This window comes from Panthera uncia, chromosome F2 (genome assembly GCF_023721935.1).
Source record: "Panthera uncia isolate 11264 chromosome F2, Puncia_PCG_1.0, whole genome shotgun sequence".
NCBI classification, from domain to species: domain Eukaryota; kingdom Metazoa; phylum Chordata; class Mammalia; order Carnivora; family Felidae; genus Panthera; species Panthera uncia.
Genome location: NC_064812.1, coordinates 58,546,633 through 58,554,821, shown reverse-complemented (window position 1 = coordinate 58,554,821; position 8,189 = coordinate 58,546,633). Strand labels below are relative to the sequence as shown.

The window sequence follows — 8,189 nt, the reverse complement described above, 5'->3', positions numbered from 1 at the left end:
ATAACAAACAGAGTCAGCAAAATGAGAAAACAGAAGAATATGATCCAAATGAAAGAATAAGACTAAAGTTCAGAAAAATATAATGGAGATAAGCAATTTACATAAAATTGTTATAAAGACGCTCATTGGATTTGAGAGAAAAATGGATGAACACAGTGAGAATTTTAACAAAGAGACAGAAAATATAAAAGAGAACCAGTCAGAGAAGAAGAATATAATAACTGAAATGAAAAAATTCAGTAGAGGAATCAATAGCAGATTACCGGATACAGAAGAACCAGTCAGCGATCTTCGACACAGGATAGTGGAAAGCGACCAAGCTGAACAGCAAAAACAAGAAGAAAAAAAGGTAGAGAGATCTTTAGGACAACACCAAGTGCACTAATATTTGTCTTATAGGGGTCCCAGAAGGATAAAAGAGACAGATAAAGGAACACAAAACTTACTAAAGAAATAATAGCCGAAAACCCCCTAACCTAGGGAAGAAAACAAAGTGTAGATCCAGAAAGTACAGAGAGCCCCAAACAAAAAGAACATAGTAGGTCTATAACAAGACACAGAATAAAAATTTAAAGATAAAAAGGGAGAATCTTAAAAACAGCAAGAGAAAAGCAAAGTTATGTAGAAGGGAAACCCCATAGGTTTATCAGATGATTGATTTTTCAGCAGAAACTTTACAGGCCAGAAAGGAGTGATATTTTCAAAGTGTTCAAAGAAAAACCTACAACCATGAATACTTTACACAGGAAAGCTATCACTTAGAAATGAAGAAAAGAGGGGCTCCTGGGTGGCTCAGTCAGTTGAGTGTCCAACTCTTAATTTTGGTTCAGATCCTGATCTCACTATTCATGAGTTTGAGCCCCATGTCAGGCTCTGCATTGACAGTATGGAGCCTGCACTCTCTCCCATTCTCTCTGCCCCACCCCCGCTCTCTCTCTTGCTCTCAATTTCTTAAGATAAACTAAAAAAAAAAAAAAAGAAATTAAGGAGAGATAAAAAGTTTCCCAGACCAACAAAAATTAAAGGAGTTCATTACCACTAAACTGGCCTTATAGAAAATGTTAAAGGGCTTCTTTAAGTATATAAGAAAAGTGTATAAATAGAAAAAAAAAAGGAAAACATTCCACTGTTAAAAGCAAATATACTCTAAAGGTAGATTAGTCACTTATAAAGCTAATATGAAGGTTAAAGGCAGAAGCAGGGAGGTGAGGGGAAGTGGTGGCAAAGTAGGACCACCCTAGGCTCCCCCTGTCCAATGATTACAACCAGATAAATGTCAAATCATCCTAAATACCCCAGAAATTGATTGGAAGATTGGAAGAAAACTCTACAACTAAAGGTAGAGAAGAGGCCACGGTGAGGAAGGGAGGAAGTGAGGAAGTGTGGAGGTGTGGCTTAGGAGAGAAATGGGTTGTGACTGCTGCAGTGGGGAGGAAGCTACAGTCACAAAGAAGGCCAAGAGGCAGACTAGCATACAGGGAAGTGCCTGGAGAAAACAAATTCCCATAGCAATTGGCTTGGAAAGAGAGACAGCCCAAAATTTCATGAGTTCTTGCAACCAGTAGGGCTTAAAGCCTGGAGTTTTAAAGGTCAGCATGATTGGCTTGGGGAAAGCTCAGAGGACATTGGGGCTGCTCTTGGAGAAAAGGCAGGGCAAACAGCCCACAGACATACAGTGTGGAAACAGCAAATTCAACGGTGCCTGGGGCACGCAGTAGGCAGATTAGTTGCTCATCTCAAGCATGTCCCAGGGAGGCAATGTTCATGGAGAGATGCCACTGGGAACAAAGGAACTGGAGGTACAATTTCCCTGTCCTGGCCATCAACATATGAACAGGGCCACCTGGGGGAACCAGCACAGCACCAAAACTCTCTACCCGACTTGCTTACACCAGGCCCTGTCCCTCTGTGCTCTGTTGGAAATGCCCTTCCCAGTCACGCTTGCCTTGGTCCCAGCATGGTGGACTCCCTCCCCAATAAGACCAGAAGACCAGAAGACCCATGCCAACACTCTCTCAACCCAGGAGTTTTGCAAGGCTCTGGTTCTGGTGGTGGCAGAAAGGAGGTCTTATTCACAAGCAGACCAGGGCACACCTAGTTAAAACATGCCACATTCAGACCAGGGACCAAACACTACCCACAAGGTCAAAGAGAGCCTCTGCAGATTACTGGCCTAAAGGATAAAGCACGTAGAACACAACAGCAGAGCACGTGCAGCACACATTGGAGACACTCCTGGAAGCACCAGGCCCCGGGCCCAGCTACTGCAACTGTCCAGGCTGGAGATGATAACCCCACAGCTACCATCATCCTCAGTAGGGAATACCTGAGAGCTAAGGTGAGGAACAAGACAAGGATGTCCACTGTCACCACTTACATTCAACATAGTACTAAGAGTCCTACCCACAGCAGTCAGACAACAAAAGAAAAGGCATCCAAATAGGTAAGAAAGAGGTAAAACTTTCGTTATTTGCAGATGACATGATACTATATATAGAAAACCCAGAAGTCTCCACCAGAAAACTGCTAGAACTGATAAACAAAATTGGTAAAGTCACAGGATAAAAAGTCAATTTACAGGTCTATTGTATTTCTATAGACCAATAATGAAAGAGCAGAAAAAAATTAAAAAACAATTTCACCTACCCAAAGAGGTGAAAGACCTCTACTCTGAAAATCATAAAACAGTGATGAAAGAAATTGAAGACGACATTTGAAAATGGAAAGATGTTTCATGCTCATGGACTGGAAGAACAAATACCGTTAAAATGTCTATACTACCTAAAGCGATCTATACATTTAATATAATCTCTATCAAAATAACAAAAGCATTTTTTCAGAACTAGAATAAGCAATCCCAAAATTTGTATGGAAAAAAAACCCCAATAGATGAATGGATAACAAAGATGTGGTATATATACAGAATGGACTATCACTTGGTCATAAGAATAATAAAACCTTGCTATTTGTGACAATATGCATGGTTCTAGAGGATATTATGCTAAGTGAAATAAGTCAGAAAAACAATATATTATCTTATTTACATGGGCAATTTAAAAAACAAAACAACAAACAAAAAAAACACCACAGAAACAGACTCATAAATGCAGAGAACAAACTAGTGGTTGACAGAGGGAATGGGGGTAGAGGGATGGACAAAACAGGTGAAAGGGTTTAAGAGGTACAAACTTCCAGTTATAAGGTAAGTCAGTCACAGGGATGAAAAGTACAGTAGAGGGACAATAACATTGTACGGTGACACATGGTAACTACACTTACTGCGGTTAGCATTTCATGATGTATATAACTGTGCATCACCACGTTGTGCACCTGAAACTAATAGATCAACTACCTTTCTTAAAAATAGAAGTAAAAAAATTTTTAATAAAATAGTAAAAAAAACTTAAATGTGACTCTGGCTGTTTTTTGGAAAACATTTTGGGGGAACAAGAGTAGAAGCAGAGAGCCTAGCTATTGCAACCGTCCAGGCTGAAGATGATAACGTGTCTAACTTGGGCTGGTTGTGGTGGCATTAGTGAGAAAGACCATTATTCAGGATAGTTTTATTTCCCCCATTGGCAGTGTGGGTAAACCCACAAAACGCCTTTAGAATCATGGTTTAAAATGCATAGCATACAATGCAAACAAGCACAAAGAAAACATGGTAGTAAAATGTAATTATAAAAACAGTAAAAAAAAAAATTTGTGAAACAATACCTGTGTAGCTTCAGTCATACACTACTTAAGAAGAATTATTAGCGGTCTGATAACCACTGTAATTGCAAAGTAGTGATAAATACTATTGCAAATAGCTAAAATAATAGTAATATATGAAAATATCTGTAATTCGTATTGGTGATGAAGTCATGGACATTGTTACTATGTTGAGTCATTCATAAAGCAAATATTAAATTTCAGTTAGAAACTACTGAACATAGATGCAATTTTTTGCTCTTTCAAGCTTATCAACCTCCTGCTTTACTGGTAGAGGTGATGAGACTTGTTTTTAAATTGACTTTGGGTAATCAAGAGGTAAAGAAAAGAGATCTAGCAATAGGTGATGGCATAGTTGAGATGTATGAACTGTGCTGATTTGATTAATGAAAGGGACTGCAGCGGGGCTCAGAGCAGAGGCTTTCATTTGTCTAGTTATGTGAGTCTGTAGGAATTTCAGTTCTTGAACTCAACAAGGTAAATAAGCACATGTAAAAGAAAGCTATTTTAAAATGTGCTTCAGCCACACCATAATAGGTCCTCTTGGATGGAAAAGGCTAATTTTTGCGTAAAGTTTAACTCTTCAGGATTATTATCTCAATTGGAAAAGCATAAAATAACATTGCATAGTTTGTTAAGGAGATTTTTTAACAGTTGTTTTTAAAAGGCTGCCAAGAAACTGAAAAACAAGAAGCCATCAAGAAAAATAAAGAACAGTGACAAAAACAAATTGATAAGGTTTTGGTTATTCCTTTCTTAAAACTTTAATTGAAGTATAGTTGACATATAATACGAAATTAGTTTCAGATATACAGCATAGTGATTCAACAATTATAGACATTATGCAACGGTCACCATAAAGTATATTACAATATTATTGACTATATTCCCTGTGCCATGCTTTTCATCCCTGTGACTTATTTTGTACCTGGAAATTTGTACCTCTTACTAACTTTCACCCATCCTAGCTGCCCATTCCCCTCTGGCAACACCAGTTTGTTCTTTTTGAGTCTATCTTCCTGTTGTTGTTGTTTGTTCGTTTTTCAAATTCCATGTATAAATTAAATCATGTGATATTTGTCTTTAGCTGGCTTATAATTCCACTTGTGGGTATTCGTCAAAGAAAATATATTCATTTAAAAATATACATGCATATCTATTTATTGCAGTATTATTTATAATAGTTAAGATACGGAAGGAGCTTAAGTGACCAATAGATGAATGGATAAAGAAGATGTGGTATACATATATATAGTAAAATATTACTGAGCCATGAAAAGAATAAAGTCTTGCCATTTATTACAAGATGGATGGAACTATGAACTAGGTACTATGCTAAGTGAAATAAGTCAGAGAAAGACAAATACCATATGATTTGGTTAGAGGAGAGAGAAGTTATAGTACAGGTCATGATTATAGTAATTAAAATGAAAGGTGTCATTATGGCAGTTCAGGGAATACTGTCCAGCCAGTGCTTTCAGGTATGGGCTGCCTCATGTCAATACATAGCAAGGATACAATAAATGAAACGTAATTTCCTTTAAAAACTTCTTTAGCTGGTTCAGTTGCTTCAAATTACTTCTTTCCTCAAGATAAACTAAAGAATGCCACTAGAAAATAGATATGCTCCCTTGTTCAATATGACTAGGAAGTTTAAATTATTAGAATACTAAAGGACAGAGTATGTTTTCCTGGAAAGATGAACAACTGTTTCCATAACACTGGAGATGGTTCTTACTTTTGGAAATTATGCTTGCAGTGTTAATGACTCTGGAAAAAGATGTAAGCTAAATCTTTGCTTTCTAAAGTAACTGTGGATTAGAATTTCACATAGGTTGAAGGTTTCAGGGTTAATACAGTTAGAAGATAATATTAAAATTTGCCACACAAAAAAATTCATTGCCACCTTTTTGGTTGGATGAAAATTTATTGCACTAGGAATGACATATGTTCGGCCAAAAGGACTATACTATTATTATTTTCAGAGCCCAGCGGATTCACAATGTGTAAAGTTAGGAGTACGATGAAGTATCTATCTGGTAAGTGGTTATGAGAGGCAAGGCTATTGTTTAAATTTCTACTTTGATATTCAGACATTGCATCCTATTTCACAGAGACATTGTAAAGTATCGTAAAAAGAACAAGAAAGGTCATTTTCTTTCCTTTAGCAATTTAAAGATTTCATAGGTTTTTTTTCCCTTTTTTTCCTTATACAGTTTTATACTCTAGTCAATTTGTGGATACATATAACTACATGTTTGTTGTGTTTTTTATATCTAACGAGAACACTGTCAAGAAGTTTGTTATTCAATGAACTTTACCTTTCTAATGAGATGTTTTCCTTCTATTCTTCAAATATATTGCTTATAAGCACAAAGCAAAAGACCAACTCACGAAACAAAGTACTTACAATGATGGATACTGAAAATGTTTGGAGAATCAAAACATAAATATGAGTATTGTATATATGGGAATACGAACCCTTCCAAGTCTAAGTTTGTTGCTACTTCTCAGAAGCCCAGGGTCCTATAGCTGTTCAATCTCTTTTTCACTCTTCTAAAATTTAATCAGTATGTATCTTATTTCCTTAAAGTGTCATAGCATAGTAGTTAAGAATGTAGGTCAGTTAGGTACTATATGCACATACACACACTATAGTATATGTACTATATATACACACACACATATATATATACACACACACATGAATCACAGGGATTAAGTGCTGGATACTTGGCAAATACTCAACAAATGTAGATTATATTAAGCTTTGGTCTTAACTAGATAGCAGGTAATTGTGGGAAGGATTCTTTATGCTAACACGAGAGAAAATTTACTACTCCTAAAGGAGTTTGGTTTCTTCCCAACAGATAATAATTGTAAGCGGTTATAGCATATTATGATCAAATGTTATATTACATATATTCTCTCATTTGATCTTATTTAAAGCATATGGATTACCTTGGTATTGCAGATAAAATCGCAGGTTGAGAAGAAGCATTTCAATACCTGGTTATTTATCTAATTTTTTCCCTAGTATCAGAAGTAGTAAAGGAAGTTTCAAAGAAGAATGGACCTCACAGAATAGTTACAGGTGAAAAAAAAAAAAGATTGCATACCATATGAAGGACAACTTGTGAGCCAAATGAAATTCACAGAAGATGGCCTCATAAGAGATAAGGCACATATCAAGAATAAATTAAATGATGTAAACTTTAAGAATGGGGCAATGAATGCTGAATATGAAACAAATGTGGAAAATAATTGAGAACAGATGGGTTACTTTGCTGGAATACCTTTGTCAGGAAACTGTGCCTCATGCAGAAATCCAATGGCTGCTAGAGATAGCTTAAACAATTCAATGTTACAATTTAGTTGATTAATATATTGGCAAATTCTAAGTGTAAAGGTAAATGTGAGAGTTAGAGGGACTGGTCTAAATATTTTGTTATTGTATAAAATACTTCACTTGGGCAGTAGAAATATTCATTCAATAATTGGTGAGCACCTCAAATATGTTAATATGCTGGCTCTAAAAAGCATATAATGAGACATGTACATAGGTAGAATTTCAGTATGTTGAGAAACTTTGTAAGGGAGGCAAAATTTTCTCCAATTGCCCAGATTTACAATTAGAAAGGTATAGGAAAAGAAGGTTCAGGAAGCAAAAATAATCAGAATACTTTATTTTTCTTTTTCCCCCCAAATATGAAATACTTCATGAATTTGCACGTCACCCTTGTGCTGGGCCATGCTAATCTTCTCTGTATCATTTCAATTTTAGTACATGTGCTGTCAATGTGAGCATAAGAATAGTTTATTATTATATAGCTGAGGGACAATGTGTACAAGGGAAGAAAGACTTATCACATTAGTTAAGGATAAAAGTGAATTTTTAAAAGTGGCAGTATGCAATACAAAGAAAAGACAATGGAGTGGAAAGTCACTCAAAGTGGTGGCGGGAGAAATGGAGAAGAGGAAAGAATTTTAGTGCAGGAGGAGAAAATACACATAATATTAGGTCAAGCTGTCTTTTACTTTATAAAAGGGCTATTAAGAGCTCCTAAAGGCATAAAGTCCAAGGAAATGGCTCTTTTCATTTTCCCTTCACAATGGGAACTCTGTACTGTATACGAATAGTTGAGTGAGAGTGTGAAACCCTAAATTCAGAAAATCAAATCTTTGCACTAGGGAATTTGCAGATTTAAGACAAAATTGGAAAGGAAAAATCAGAGGAAGTTTGGTGATAGAGATCAAGTAAAAAAAATGAGCCAGAAGAGGACTAGTTTATAAGGAACTTTGCCATCAAATGTAGATTGTTATGTCATAGTTATTGACCTTGATGTTTAGTGATGGTCCCTCCTTATATTGTATTCTTTGATTTTTCCAGGGATTTCCAAAGAGCAAAGGTAAGTTGTTCAAAGAGAAAATGTAGGTAATTGTATAAAATCAGATTAGGTACTATGAAATGTTTT

General features: G+C 36.0%; 1 non-coding gene across 1 annotated transcript; it reads right to left on the bottom strand.

The window, feature by feature from the left end:
• Positions 1-7,416: 7,416 nt before the first annotated feature.
• LOC125925014 (U6 spliceosomal RNA) lies at positions 7,417-7,522 on the bottom strand. The gene has a single exon (XR_007458668.1). It is a non-coding gene; the product is annotated as a U6 spliceosomal RNA (small nuclear RNA).
• Positions 7,523-8,189: the final 667 nt, after the last annotated feature.